Source organism: Oratosquilla oratoria, chromosome 15 (genome assembly GCF_046742065.1).
Source record: "Oratosquilla oratoria isolate Oo_2021 chromosome 15, ASM4674206v1, whole genome shotgun sequence".
Taxonomy (NCBI): domain Eukaryota; kingdom Metazoa; phylum Arthropoda; class Malacostraca; order Stomatopoda; family Squillidae; genus Oratosquilla; species Oratosquilla oratoria.
The window spans coordinates 44088049-44104072 of record NC_134791.1 but is presented as its reverse complement, the minus strand read 5'-3'; the positions used below and the strand labels follow the sequence as shown (position 1 = coordinate 44104072).

The window sequence follows — 16024 nt, the reverse complement described above, 5'->3', positions numbered from 1 at the left end:
CACACACACACACACACACACACACACACACACACACACACACACACACACACACACACACACACACACACACACACACACACACACATACACACACACAATTCCTTGTCCACCAGAACTGGTATGCTGGTTTGCAGTGCTTTGATGCTTTTAGCCCTGGGTGGAGACCGAACTCAGATCGCTGAGTTAGCTGTCAAGAGCGGTTCCTCTACAAAGGATTACAAAGAGGAGCATGGTGACAGGAGATTTTTTTGGTCCGTAACTAGGTCGGATGCGAAAAAATTATAATAATGATAAATAAATAAAAATAATAATGGTACAAATGACAATAAATGAAATAAATACATAGGTAAAGTTAAATAATAAGCAAACCGGTAAATAGTAAATAATAATAAATGAAAAGATAATAATAAATAATAATCAGATGAATAATAATAAACAAACAGACAATAACAAACAAATAAATAATATAAAATAAATGGCAGACATTACAATATATTGCTTAGGTGTTTATCTAAACGAATCTTAAAGCTTCGAACTGAACTACATTGCACTGCCTCTACAGGAAGTTAATTCCATTAATTAACCACACGGTTGGCGAAGGTGTTTCTTCCCACTTCCAAATGTAATCTATTACCTGATAGTTTGAGACCATTATTTCTTGTCTGATTATCATTCAGTGTGAAAATTTTGTCACTTTTGTCACCAACAAACCGGTGTGTGTGCGCGTGTTTGTGTGTGTTTGTTATTGTTTGTGTTTTTTTATTATGTATATGTGCGTATTTGTGTGTGTGTATTTTGTGTCTAATTGTATTTACTTCGTGATAGTACACATTAAAAAGCAATGCTCGTAGGATCCTGCTTCTTACTTGTGTGTGTGCGTGTGTGTGGATGCATGTGTTTGTGTGGATGCGTGTGTTTGTGTCTGCTTGTTTGCGTGTGTGTGGATGCATGTGTTTGTGTGGATGCGTGTGTTTGTGTCTGCTTGTTTGCATAGTCTGTGTATATGTTTTGTGAGTTGTACATACCTAATTGTAGTATACAGGACAGTATACTCATCTACGATTTATATTAATTAGCCTAAAGCGCGCGCGTGTGTGTATGTATCTAATTGTATTTACCTAATTGTAGTATACTTGAAAGGAGCAACGCTCGTGGAGTCCTGTCTCTTGTGTGTGTGTGTGTGTGTGATTATGTGTTTGTGTGTATCTGTATATTTGTGTCTCTGTGTGTGTGGATGATTGTGTGTGCTAGTGTGTGTGTGTATGCGTGTGTTTGTGTGTACGTATTTGTATACATGTGTGTGTGTGTTTGTGTGAGTTTTGTGTGCATTTACGTAATTGTAGTGTACAGGAAAGCAGTAACGCTGGTGGGTCCCGTGTGTGTGTGTGTGTGTGTGTGTGTGTGTGTGTGTGTGTGTTTTTTTGTTGTGACTCATGACCTACCTACTGGCCTGCCTATCGTGGAGCGTGCGGGTTTCTCGCGCGCGTGTTTTGCGGTGTGACTCAGAACCCGCCCACGGGACGGTTGCGGTCAAGCGCGCTGCTCGAGGGACTCTTACGGACACTTCGGGAATCCTCCAGGATCGCTTTGATTTGTCTGAAAACACCGGGAAATATCCGGACATTTTGGGAATTATCTAGGATTGCATTGAATTGTCCGAAAACACTGGGAGATATCCGAACTCCTTCTGGATTATGCGGACACACGGGAAGTTATCTGAACACGACGTACGGTGAGTTTTCCAAAATCACCGGGAGTTGCCCGAACACGGTGCGAGTAGTTATTTGGACACATTAGGAATTATCCGAAATGTTTGTGAGTTACTCAGAAACCAGTATGAATTATCTGAACACAAATGGCCCTTGTTATGTGGTTACTATTTATATATATTTACTCTTTCGTTATTTTTGTGAGAAAATGTACATAAAAGGTCAAGTAAGAAGTAATAGAGGAAGGAAGAGGGTACCACACGACAGACATCATCCTTCCAGCCTTTCTGGCAGATGTCTGTGTTTGGCGGGGGGGGGGGGATGGAGATGGGGGGGGGCAGCAGAATGGAAAGAGGGAAGCAACAGTAACAGCAGCTGCGTCCTTAATGAAGTGGTGCTGAAGTGGGTGCTTAATTAAGCAGAGTCGCTTTAAAATTGTTCTTCGCTCTCTCTCTCTCTCTCTCTCTCTCTCTCTCTCTCTCTCTCTCTCTCTCTCTCTCTCTCTCTCTCTCTCTCTCTCTCTCTCTCTCTCTCTCTCTCTCTCTCTCTCTCAGGAATATGCCCGGATGAAGACACCTCTCTTTCTTCATCCCACCCACATCAATTTGTCAGAATTTACCCACGCGCGCACGCACACACACATACACACATTACCCATAGATCGGGCTTATATGAGCTCTGAGCTCTCATCCGGGAGGGTAATGGATGTTGATTACGAGTCCAACACGTGATTGAAGACCATGGTACACACACACACACACACACACACACACACACACACACACACACACACACACACACACACACACACACACACACACACACACACACACACACACACATATATATATATATATATATATATAACATATATATTTATAACATATATATATATATATATATATATATATATATATATACTGTATATATATATATATATATATAACATATATATATATATATATATAATATATATATATATATATATAATACTGTATATATATATATATATAATGAGATCATGCAAACCAAATCAGATGCAAATTGACGAGTTGGCAAACTAGGAATAGACGAAATGGGAGTCGACCCGATGGGAAGTTACCGAAGGGAGTATGTATGTGACAGGGAAGAGATTGGCACTCCCTTACTCACTCCCTCTTGCCCACTCCCTCGACTAATCCCACGCTCTTTCGTCTCCCCATTCCTTCTCACCAGCCAATCACGTGCAGGGGCAGATCTTACCGAGAATACCATTCAGCAGAATAGAAATATATACAGGCAAGTAAACCAAATAGTCGATGCCTTCGGAGAATCATAGGGTATCGCTGGAATGACTTCGTTTTAAACCAGATACTGTAGTATGAGACTCAATCAAGACCAGTTACCATCAGCATAATTCGTGAAGGTCAACTCCGGCTATATATGGGCACCATGTGGCCTCGCGTTTCCCTGATGGAGAAGACGAAGAAGGGGAAGCCGACAGGACTCATGGCTGAAGGGGGAAGTTGATCGAACCTGTCGAGAGTTGTTTGTAGTGGAAAGGGTGGGTGGCTGCATGGGAGCTTGCTTGGAAGAGAGACCGTGAAGGAGACTGGCGCCGGCGTGTGAGTGAAACAAGGCGCTCCTCTCTGCCATAAGCCCCTGAGTGATGGTTGAAGTAAACCAATGACGAAAATGATCAGAAGGCCGACAGTGCAGTATTATGCTGTGGTGTTAATTCCAGAGAATCTTGAAACGTGGCCATGTGGCTCAATGCAATCCAGCGCCTTTGCGGCAAGTTCATTCCACCCGTCGACTACGCGGTCAGCGAAATTGTTTCTTCCCATTCTATGTCTCGCGAGGGTTGGATACTGAGGGACGCATGGCATTATTTCCTCGCTGACATATCTTTGCCCCAAAGGTAAAAAAAAAAAAGACCAAGTAACACTTGAATTTCAGCCGAGGAATGACTCTAATTGCCGAGGCGGACTCCATTTTGGTCAGACGAACTTGTCGTGTTTGGAGAAATTCTTTGAGGAGGCCAAGTTGAGGAATTCGTGAGTACCACAGACACTGAGATGAAATGGGAAGTCTTTCCATACTTTTACAAGTGGAGTGTGAATGAAAATGAGTCGAGGAAGAGTGGAAGGAAAAGTCGTAAACAAGACTGGTTAATAATAGAAGGAGAAGGAGGATAAAAACGAGATAGCGAAAGAAGCCAGCGGCGTGGTTTGGGAAAAAACGAGGAAGTGTGGAACCAGTAGAACAAAGAAAAGATACAAATAGATAAGAATAAATAAATTGGTGAATAAGTACATGAATGAATAAATAAGATAATACATAAGAACCCAAAGAGTGAGGGAAAGGGATTTTGATGAGGGTGTCATCGATAAATGGGAAGGTGAACCAAAACTGATTTTGTAGAAGAATGATATTGGGTAGTCCAATGAGATCGCAAAGTGGATACTTAAAGTATACAAGAGCAACTGCTGGTAGATAGGTCTTATTGTGTGTTCATTAAAAGCATTTAGACTTGGTCACAAATGTTGATAATATATTGAAAATAAATTTCCCAAAAATAAAAAATTGTATTCATTCATTTTCTTTTATCCCCGTTCTTCTTAAAAAGTAAAAGGCCCGGAATGTAGCCATTTGCTGACCGGCCTCCAGTGGTTGGTCGTTTTGTGGAAATACGATTGGTCTTTGCATGTTAAACAATCCCCACCCTTTCCCAAAGAGTCCTGCCACAGTGCCTACCTTTCGTCAACCTGCCAGATCATCTTTGTATCTTTTTTGTCTGTCTGCCTGCATCCATGTCCGCTCATTCCCCCTCTCTTGTCTGCCTGCCTGCCTGCCTGCCTGCCTGCCTGCCTACCTGCCTGCCTGCCTGCCTGCCTGCCTGCCTGCCTGCTTGCACGTGTGCAGGCTTGAATCACTCGCCTTCTCGACGTTTTCTTCCCACCCAATTTAGGTCGACTTTGTTCACAATGAGCAGCAGCCACCCCCACGGGGCTAATGACTGTTGTTGATTCAAGTCACTTCCCTGTGGATTTGACGAGATCACTACACTTAGAGATTCTTGTGTGTTCGCAACCGGTTTGCCAACTGCACCCAAGACCTGTGCAATTGGAGTATGGCCGGCCAGCACACAAGGGGAATTAGGTACATATTCCCATAACTTGCAACAGAGCTAAGCTTTCCCACCGCATACTGTGATCCTTTCACGGTTGGAGCGCACTTGAAGCGTGCGGCCCCACTCAAGTGTGGCAACGTCGTCCGGGGTCTACGGCGCGTGGCCCGCGTGTTAGGAGGAAAAGGGCTTTTTCCCCTCGCCCATTTTGTCGGAGACCCCCAGACCTAGAGACGGTCGCTGTGACTGCTCCCAGTAGTACAGTACTTACTGGCCGTTCCAGGCAGTTCCCGTCCAAATGAGTTCCCAAGTTTAGCGAGAGCCGGGGATGATGTGAACCTTGGAGGTCTCTGACCTGGGGCGCCACAGGGATCGCCAACTCTGCCCCTGAAGTTAATTGGCAACATTTCATTTTTCTTCTCTGCTTGTCCTTCTGTCAGAATACCTACTACTCCCTTGCCTGCCACCCTCGTTTGAGCACCTCTGCTTGTCAGACCGAGTATGCCCTCCCTTACTCCCTCACCCATTCCCTCTCCCACCCACTCCCTTCCTCCCTCGCTCCCTCCCTCTTGCCTGGGCCATTAGGCGGTGAAGTGCAATATCCGCATCAGCTCCGCCGCGAACGTGGCCGTGGCCACATCCACCGTTTGCAAATCACGCGTACTGACATGTGCCGTTACGTTCACGTACGCATTCACGACCAACAGTGCGGTAAAACATGTATTCATCATAATTATGTACAAACTCGTACATATACGGAACCATGAAATTCTACATACACACACACACGTGCTTTCCCTACAGATCCATAAATACGTGGAACAGCTTGGAAGGCTGGAACAATACATGGATTTAAATGTATGGTAATTGGATAATAAGGAGATGTAGGTCAAGTTGGAACCACGTATGGATTTGAAGCCAAGTGTGCTAATTACTACAAATAGGTAAGTAGAATAAGGCAAACGCGCGCGCGCGCACACAAGGAGGCCCATAGGGAGGATTGATTAGTATGTGGCAATGAGTATCTCAGGGTGGGAAATACCTTGTTAAACATTGCAGTGAGTAACACAAGGACCCCGTGGGTAAAGGGAGTTGCGTCGATTCAGAAATTTACTGAAAAAAACAAAATGAAATCCAAGGTTCGAAAATGCCTCCCTTGCCAGTCGGGAAACTTCTTCTGAAACTTCAGATAACCAGAGATGAGGTTCTTCGCGCTGCCTCGGAGAACTGGTCTTCAGGCACTCCATGCTAAGAACCACCTTCAGGAAGATGAGAACGACTAAATATCAAACAAAATTTTGCGCTCGTGATCGAACACAATTGAGCGCAGATAAAGTGTTTAACTCCAGATCGGTGGAGTCTATAAATATGTGTGTGTGTGTGTGTGTGTGTGTGTGTATACCTAGTTGTATTTTACGGGAAGGGGAGCTATGCTCGTGGGGTCCCGTCTTCATATCTCATTTTATCTAGACTATTTTTAAATTCATGTATTGTTTTTGCACACACCACTTTCTCATCTAACTTGTTCCAAATGTCTATTACTCTGTGGGGAAAGCTGTTCTTTTTCAGGTCTCTTCTATAACTGTGTGTATGTGTGTGTGTATGTATATCACTTAGACGATTAGAAAAATACATAGGAATGACCTGTGCCGTTGACGGGTAATGTGGTCCCTCCAGCAGAGAGAAAGGATGGTGGTCACGTCACCCAAGAGACAGGCAGCCAAGCGGGATGTGAGTGAAGCAGTATAGGGAGGCGGGCGGGCTGGCGGGCGGACGATCACACGGGAGGGTAGCGATGGGCGTGTGACGCGGTTGGCAAGTCGACTTGCACAGAGAGGGATGCTAGGAAGTCAGATCAGATCGACCTCTACACAAGTGACGCTTCCAAAAACACCGAAGCAAAATGACGTACTGTCTGTCACTATGAGATATTGGCTTACCTGCTCGATTTGCCAGTTGGAGTTTTGTTTCCTTAATTATTCTTCATTCCTTTTACTGCTTCCTTGTGGTGGGAGAGACCGACTTCTAACGTCTCGGGAAGCAGGTGAGCAAGAAAAATGAATTATAAAAGGAGACAGACAGACAGACAGGCAGATGGGCACGCGCGACAGTGATGGATCGAGCCGCCGTTTCGCCTCCGGAGCCGCCCCTTTTGCTGGGTCAGATCGTCTGTGACAACCCAGGAGAAGACAAGTGCCCCCGGGTAACGTGAGTTGCCCGATGGAGAGGGCCGCGCTTTTCTTTGCCCCCAAAGTAAAAGCCTTCCTGAGAAGAAGTGGGTCCATAGTTATCGTCTTTGGGTCCCCGTCTGCCTGCAAGGCTGTCTTAACTGCTCGTCTTTCAGCTGTCTCGCTTGCCCATCAAGTTTCTTCTTCATCTTCTTCATCCCTGTCTTCTTCTTCTTTCTTTTTTTTCATCTTCCTCTTCTTCTTTTCCTCTTCTTCTTCTTCGTCCTCTTCTTTTTATTTCTTCTTCTTTTTCTTTCTTCTTTTTTTCTTCTTTTTATTTCTTCTTCTTTTACGTTCTTCTTTTTATTTCTTTTTTTTATTATTTCTTCTTCTTTTACTTTCTTCTTTTTCTTCTCTCTCTTCCTCTTTTTCTTCTGCTTCTGTTGCTCACTTGCTTCCCAAGACATTCGTAGTCGGTTTCTCTCACCACAAGGAGTCAGTCAGTAACTTCATATCTAGTTGGTATGGCCCACACTGAAGGGGACAAAGCACGACCCTCAACAGGGGGAATAAGACCTTGGGGGCACCACACCGAGGTCGGATGCTGGAAAAATAGGTAAGCAAACAACCCAAGAGGCAAATAGGACAAAAGGGAAACCAAAATAATCGAGGTCTCGTTTCAGTCGAAGCCCGGTAACTCGCCCCCCCCCCCCCTTTGCGGAATGAAACCAGTTGTGACAAACTAGAGGAAGATTATAAAAATCACGGCGGTAATGAAGTGCTTTGCTCATTTTGGACCTGGGGACCCCCCACCCACCCAGACCTCCCGCCCTCAAACTGAAAACAATGGTCTGGCGTTAGACCGGGGAAAATAATCAAAAGCGTCGTGAAAAACGAGTGTTCCGGAAGAGGGTAAGGGCAACAGACAGTAAATAGCCCAGCGGACAGGTTCAGGTAGATGGGCACGGGCAAGCGTGGGCTGAGGTGCAGGGTAGAAGTGAGGTGCGGGCGTGCAGGGCAAGGTTGTCTTGCAACAACAAGTGTCATGTAGCTGTATTGCAAGAGACTGCTCACTTTGCCGCAGGGTGTTGGGTGGAGTGCGCGCAGCAACACGGGAGGAAAATAGGGAGTTATAAAAAAGAATTAAATCGATGGGTTTGGATCAGCCGTTGGATCGCAGAGGAATGCATACATCAAAGGATAAAGCACACAACATATGTACTACTTTTTATAATTGTATGGTAAATCTATATTTTTAATTTAATTTTCCCCATTAAGTGAAGATACCAAGCTGTTATTTTTTCTGTACTCTGCCCCAACATTCATCATCCGCAAAAAAAAAAAAAAAAAAAAAAAAAAAAAAAATGCCAGTGCCTTCTTCCGTTGGTGACGTATATCAATGAATTGTCGACCATGGCGGACTCAACACAAACAGAATATTTCTCGGAGAGTGATAATGAAAATTCTTCCAATTTGAGTGAAACCTAATTGGTCAGAATCGGTTGATCTCACCGGGGATGAAATTGAGGATCGGGAGATCATGCCTGGTTGGCGAGGGTATATGTTTAAGCCCACATGCAATGGGAGCTATTTCGGTTCGGACTGAATATGGGGATGGCGACGACCAAAACAAATGGGAAAACGATGCGTTGTTGGCCAAATGGAAGCACAGGATGCACAACTTCGTGGTTCGTACATTTTGTTCTCTTTAATGGCCGAGGCTCTTTATTCATTCTAGCAGGACCTCATGATTCAGTAAAACTTGGATAACTGTGAGAGCCTGGCAACAGCGTTTCTTTACATTCTTCTCATAGTGATACATACATCACCTAGGCCTAGCCTACATGTACATCATGTAGTAGGCCAAGCCCTAACGACATACATTATGCAAAGCCATGAACATAATGAAGCCATGACATTAAGGTTGGGTCCAAGTACTTGTACAGATTTCCATGTACTTGTGCTTGGAGTTTAAAAATTCAATGGTACTTGTAGGCCTACTTGTAATTGTACTTTGACCCAAAGTACTTAAAAAATACAAAGTACATTCAGGTACAAATAAGTACATTGTATTTGATAAAAAGTTATATACTGTATTTAGATTCTAGCGAACTTTGCTATATTATTAGGTAAATCACTTTTCTGTTATTTTTAGTTATAAAACTACTGGGTATATAGAACAATGGACAAGGTATAATGCCCTTATACACACCTATGTATTCTGCATCAAATTTAGTTTGATTACTGATATGAGAATTATATGGATAGTCTTTCGCATTTCCAGCATAGGAAATATTACTTATTCAAGTTATTCATAAAGCATATGTTCTCGTTTTGCGATTCTGTGATAAAAACAGTGATATGCTAGAATAAAGGTAAAAATTCCACTTACATTTCTTTATCGAATCCCACTTTTAAACAGTGTGATCATCAATGTGTATCAACGAAAACTACCAACTTTCGTGATTTACGAATCTGTGACAGGAATTTATTTGATCCCATCACATCGACCGTTTGGACAGGGTCAGAAACGGAGGGAAATCTCAGAATTTGCCATTCACTGCACAGTTATGCACAAAAACAATTTCAGCTTTGTGTTTAGATTCATCGATTACGTGATCAAGATGGCGATCACAATTCCCAAGCAGACGACTCATTTTGGTGAAATAAAAAAATGCCGATGAAAAGTAAGAAAACTCGAGGACGACGGAAAAACAAATGTAATCTATTTATTTAGATATAATCTATAAGTCTGTTTGGAAAATTTGAGCCTGAAAACTGTAATGTGCTTATCCTTTTAACACAAAACACGATGAGGGAATTGCGAATAAGTTTGTAGGAACTCCAAACCAAGTGACAGCAGCGTTACTAAAGAAAATCTCCCCAAGTTCCAATGAACCGAGTCTAGAAAGAAGATGCAGGCAACTTCAGACGGGGGGGGGGGGGAAGGCTAGGCAGCTGGGATGGGGGTGGGGGGTCATGTGTGCAAAACCGTCTCGCTAGACCCAGAGGTCACATTAAAAAAGACAACTAATAAATCTCCAACTTCTTTTGTAGTCGCGTGCTGTGTTGGGCGGTGGAATGGTGCCCTTATAGCAGGTGAAGGGAGGAAGGGAGCCCATTCCCATATGCAGGCCTTTCATTTTACTCTGTTGGCACGAGAGAAAATTTTGTGTCAAAGATTTGGCTGATTTTGGCACACCCACGCTTGAAAAGGGTTGCCCGCCCCTGCTCTAGGCAGCCAATAGATGAGAATTACAACGGAATGACAGTAAGACGGGGCCCCAGCCTGAGGTCCTGCCCTTGACTGAAGGAAATAGGCAGGCGTTAGTTAGCCAGAACAAAATCTGTAAGTGCGTAATAGTAACGAAGGGGTTAACGATGTGGGGTTAATGATCAAGATGACCATCAAACACCCCCCCCTCAGTGAGCCCAAGGTCACGTCATGGGCTGATTAGAAATGGATTCACGTCAGAAAAAAAAAAAAAAAATGAAAAGTGCGTCGGACGGAGTTGATATGGCCCAAACGAGACTTTTGAAGAGCCTTGAACTAGAGTAGACTCGAATGTAGACTGTGGGGAAAAAATCGTTTCCGGGGCTCTTTTTACAAACACCTCTTATTAATATTATTATTGTTGTTATTATTATTATTATTATTATTATTATTGTTATTATTATTATTATTATTATTATTATTATTATTATTATTATTATTATTATTATTATTATTATTATTATTATTATTATTATTATTATTATTATTATTATTATTATTATTATTATTATTATTATTATTATTATTATATATAATATTATTATATATATATATATATATATATATATATATATATATATATATATATATATATATATATATATTTGTTTTCTGTGTTTTTTTTTCAGGGCTCTTTTCCCACTTTCCAGGGCCACATTTTCTTGAGCTATTTTGCCCCTCCCGCAGCATTTAAGGAATGTCACCATTACCGTACCCGCGTACCTTCTTTGTTTTAATAACTACTGTATTTTATTTCTTATATCGTAAAACAATCAAAATTACATGTATAGGTGCTATGTCTCCCTTTTCTCTTCGTTCAGTATAAACATTGATATAAACGAGAGGTACAATTTTTGGACACTGCCACACACATAATTCAAGTCACATGACACAATAGTTTACCCACATTTACTAGTTTACAATTTGTAAAAATGCATTTGCAGGTATGCCAACACTCACTAGAACATTATAGGAGGCTTCATGATTTATAGCATCCCAAATGAAGGTGATATTCGCTACTATTAGTTGGATACCGATATAAGGATTTTGTAGTGCAGGGATTGTGTGCGCAGTAAACAGCACAAGACTATAGTCACTATAGACACTATAAACTATGCAAATGCTACTAGCATTTGCATAGTCTATAATACAATAAATGTATAGGATCTTCACAATTCATTCCCGGGGGCGATTTTCTGTCGCCCCCGTATTTTGAACTCATTTCCAAAGCTTTTTTTTTTTTTTTTTTTTTTTACCGGAGGTGAATTTGGTCACCGCCCTCCGTGTAGTTTTTTACTTTCCCCTGACTGCACGACAAGAAGACAAGGTAGCTGTGGAAGGATTACACCAGGAGGCACGTATCTGCCGCCGAAACCATTACCATTGCCCTGTGTGTGTGTGTTTACTTAATTGTAGTATACAGGAAAGGAGCAACGCTCGTTGGGTCCCGTCTCCTACTCTCCATTTTATTATACTTAGCCCCAAATTCATGTACAGTTCCAACTTAGTCTATATACTTTATTTCCAGTTATCACATTAAGATTGGAAATGTGTGTGTGTGTGTGTGTGTGTGTGTGTGTGTGTGTGTGTGTGTGTGTTTCAGTAGGGGAGGTGGCAGTCACTGATTGCCGTCGGGTTGGAACCCGGGGATTGGGTGTGGGTGGGTGGGTGGGCTGGCGTGTTAACGGAGCGACTACCGGAAGAAGCAGAAGCATCATCACCCGGTTGTTGCGTCAAGCCGGTGCGGCGCCGGTGCGAAGAGAGGGTGACGCACACGGGAGGGAGTTGCAGCTGCGACCCGACCAGCCATTGGCCAATTAGCACATCCGAAGAAGGCCTTCATATGACAGTTTCGTATGAATGACATTGAATGATGTAAGGGTAAGAACGTCATGAATGTTTTTTTTTTTATATATAAGATATACAAGAATTCGCGATCAAGCCAAACCCAACCCTAACCTAACTACACCTTACATTGATGAATCTAGTCTTGCCTAATCAGGTTTGATTTAGCCAGTAAGCATCGCAATCGCTTTCTCGTGCAGTGCGCCTTCTCTGGTGCAGCAGCAGAAGCGAGCGGCATTTTGTCTTTTGCAACTCAAACAGTTCAACGGTCAACAGATGTATCGGCGGAGAGTGGCACAGACCGCGAGAGGAGATGTAGGGATAGATAGAGGTAGAAATGAATAAGTAGGGTGTTTATGGAAACGTGACTGGGGAACTGAGGTGATTGGCGGCCAGATAGGGTGGCAGGCAGGCAGTCAACCAGCCGGGTGAGAAAAAGTGCGGGTGGTGACATTAGCTGTTTGTGGAACAATACAACGTTCTGGAAAGCGGAGTAAAAGACAGACAGGCAGACTGGTTCTATTCCTGGGGGCGAGGGGGAGGAGGCAGCGGACAGAATCTTCCCTTTACCGCATCTGTGATTTCCTCTTCGTAGTGTCCCCAAGGGTAGAATTCCTGGTGTATAGCCAAGGGAATGCCAAGGCTGGGCATAAAGAGAACAGATCGAGCAACGGGCAGACGTAGTGGCAGATCAAAAGCAAGTTTGGCAGAACCGCAGACCGTCGGAAAAGCTAATAATGAATGGGTTGGGAAGGGATGGCTGTTGGGCGGCAGATCTAACGAGAGACGACAAGGCGCGCCACTATTGCACAGGAGGTGGGCAGCCCCGAGCATCAAGGCTGCCCGCTACGACTTTGCTGCTATATAATTGGAAGGTCATTTCGCTCCGTGCCCTCTGTCATTTTTTTTTCTGTACCGTATAGTACAGAAAACATCTTAATATAATTCCGTACTTTTACCGTACCTTGAGGAGCATCTATCTATACATGATAATTCTCTCTTTGGGTTTGAAACCAATGAATTACATATATTCTGACTTCCAAGTTATATTTATGTATTACATCAGAGAAACATAGTTGGGTCACTCATGCCTTGTCTTGACTCATCCAGGAAACAACGTAACTCTGAAAATGTGCGTCCCACTCTTACTTGTGTGACTGACAAGAAGGGGTGCTCCTAACCACGGCCCAGCCTCGGCTCCTTCATGCGTTGGTATTGTAGGATTTCTGTGCCACCACTGAGTATATCTTCAGTTCTTTTGATCCAAGACGAATGAATGACACGATGCTTGTCAACTTCAGTTAATCGCAGAACCTCTTTCGGTCAGTAGCAGATAGTAACGGATCAAATATGCCATCGGACTTTTTACTCTGAGCTGCCTTCACCTTTTATCAGGGCATCACTTTTTTTTTCTTCTTTTTGTAAAATTATTGCTGTACGTTGTTCTGATCATTTTTACATGCCTAATTGTACCAAACCGCACCGTACTTCCAAGAAAATTTCGTACCATAATTCCGCGCCGTACTTATTTGCAATATTTAAATCGTATTACTCTACTGCGTGCCTTACCAACCAGGCTGGATTGTTATGGACCGGCCACCTTCCGGATGAGAGAACGTGGGCTGCCTCTGTGTGCTCTGTGGCACCTACGGTACACTGTATGTATGTCGGCCTATGGTCTCGTGCCTGCACGTACAAGAAGAGGGCAGATTGACTGTTAGATTGACAGATAGACGGCGAGATAGGCGGAAAACATGCGGGTTGACAGAAGACGGATGGGGGTGGGGTGTTGCCTGCTTGCCTGCTTGCCTGCCTGCCTCTCTGTATGCGGGATGGTGGGGGTGTAGACATGGATGGGGCCAAATGTGAAAGGGAATGCACTATAAAGTCGGGCAGCCAGGCAGGCTGAAATCTAGAGTCAGATAGGAATTGACTTGTACAGTTTAAGGCAGTTAATCAGCCACAGGTAAGCAGGCTGACTGGCTGGCAGTAAACTCGCAGGAAAAGGAAGTTGTGACGAAGGAAGAGGACCCCAGAGAAGCAGATCGAGAGGGAGGGAGGGAGGGAGGGAGGGTGACTAGCGGCAGGACAGGGAAGGCAGAATGGGGCAGGATTGGTGTCGGCGAGCGATCTATACACGCCCACCCGGGACGGGAGTGGGGAGGTGGGGTGAGGAAGGGCTCAGTACTCAGAAAAGAAAATAAATTCCTTCCAGCGGGTCCCTTCTCCGACTTCAAATGCGTCAGGTGGGGTCATGCTTTTCCCGCGAGGTTTTAAAGACGTGGTTGGCCACGGTCTCCATCCACGTGTGTGTCGGGAGGATTTCTAAGGTGAGGTTAGGCTATTTTATTGGTTCCAATAGCAAAGGGCCTGAAGTCCAGGAAGGGACCCACAGAGAAATATTTCTGTCTTTACGTGTTGTGCATCGCGTACTCGAAACGGTAGAACCCAAATCAACGTTGACCAGGCATCAACAGGAGGTGTGGCCATCACTAAGGTTACTTAATGATTACTTGCACAATTACTCAAGAGATCAATAGAGAGAGAGAGGGAATGTGGGTGGGTAGTCTTCCCATGACGATGAAGCCTGTTCTGGATGAGATTAACAGTATGCAGCACACGACGGAAGGAATGCTCAGTGTTGCCCACTCGTCGAGCAGAGATTTGATGATATAAGTTCAGCCTGGTTAGGGTGAGAGAAGAAGCAAGCCAATACCCATCCACGTCAGTCAGGCAAGAGGGAGCAGGAATGTATGCAGGAGTAAGGGAAGGAAGGTTGATGAGGAGCGGCAGGATGAGGGTGAGGAGAGGTGTGTGTGGGGGGGAAGGGGAGGGGAGGGTATACGGGTTAGACTGGAGGGAGGGGGAGGGAGCCGTACGCCGAGCTGTGTTGGACGAGCGAGCGAGCCAGCCAGCCATCCACAGCCACTCAGTCAGTCGCAGTGGTTCATTGGTGGAGTGAGGACGCCGCGTAGCTCCTCCGTGTGTGCTGACATCAAGTGGCATCAACGCATTCATTCTCGCCGCCCTGTAGCGGCGCGGGGGGGAACCAGGCCTCCTTTTCTCACAGTACTGTACATCGTTATAATACGGCACAGGTGAAGATTATGTGAAGTGCTCCACCTCCCAGATGGAATAGTGTTCTCGCCTTGGACAAGTTGTAAAAACACCTCAGGACGAATCGTACTTCTGCGGGTCTGACTGGACCAGAGTGTCGTGTCACCTTCGGGAGCGCCGTGTGCCTCTCCGTCAGGTAGTGGAGAAGGGTGCAGCTGTCTCTGCAGCTTAGCTGGCGGTACGGGTTGGGTGAGCTGCCGCCTAGCGTCGCCGCCGCCTGGCAACACGTTGCTGAGAAAGGGACTTCCAGACAACCTGCTGCTGCTGCTGCTGCTAGCTGGAACTAGCAGCCCTGGTCAGCTGCTCAGGTGTCTTTAACAGACGGGAGGCAGGGCACAACAAAATAGTATTACTGTTAGTACTTTTATCATTACCGCGCGGTACATAGTACACCCAGGTTGGCTGGCTGGCTTCCTGGTGTTAGGACGCGGTATGGTATAGCTCTTGGGAAGGTGTTGCCTACCTGCCTGCCTGCCTGCCTGCAGTCGACATCCTACGCATGGTTCCTGCCGGGCTTCGTCATGACGATGTGGCGCGCCCGGGAGCAGTCTCCAACAAACGTAAACAGCTGCCACGGATGTGCTCGTCTTGGGGCGGCAGTGGAGGCCACGACGACGACAGTCATCGTCTTCACGTGAGGTGTGACCCCTTCGTCAGAATACGGCAACCATTCTAGTCATCGCCACAAACCTGCCGACAGCAGGGCCAACGTTGCCCACATCCTGCCTGCTTGCCTGGCTTCCATACGACCCATACCTCTACTTATCTACCTACCTACCTACCTGCCTGCCTGCCTGCC

General features: G+C 44.8%; 1 protein-coding gene across 2 annotated transcripts in view; it reads left to right on the top strand.

The window, feature by feature from the left end:
- Positions 1–16024, top strand: part of CenG1A (Centaurin gamma 1A) — a 422753-nt gene that overhangs the window by 331584 nt on the left and 75145 nt on the right. Inside the window, exon 1 of one of the 2 annotated variants that reach the window (XM_076198837.1) lies at positions 15036–16024. This exon is cut by the window's right edge and continues 585 nt beyond it. The exons of the other annotated variant lie outside the window; for it this stretch is intronic. The gene's annotated coding sequence lies outside the window, so the exon portion shown is untranslated. Of the gene's footprint in view, positions 1–15035 lie in introns of those variants that run through there. 2 annotated transcript variants of the gene reach the window in all.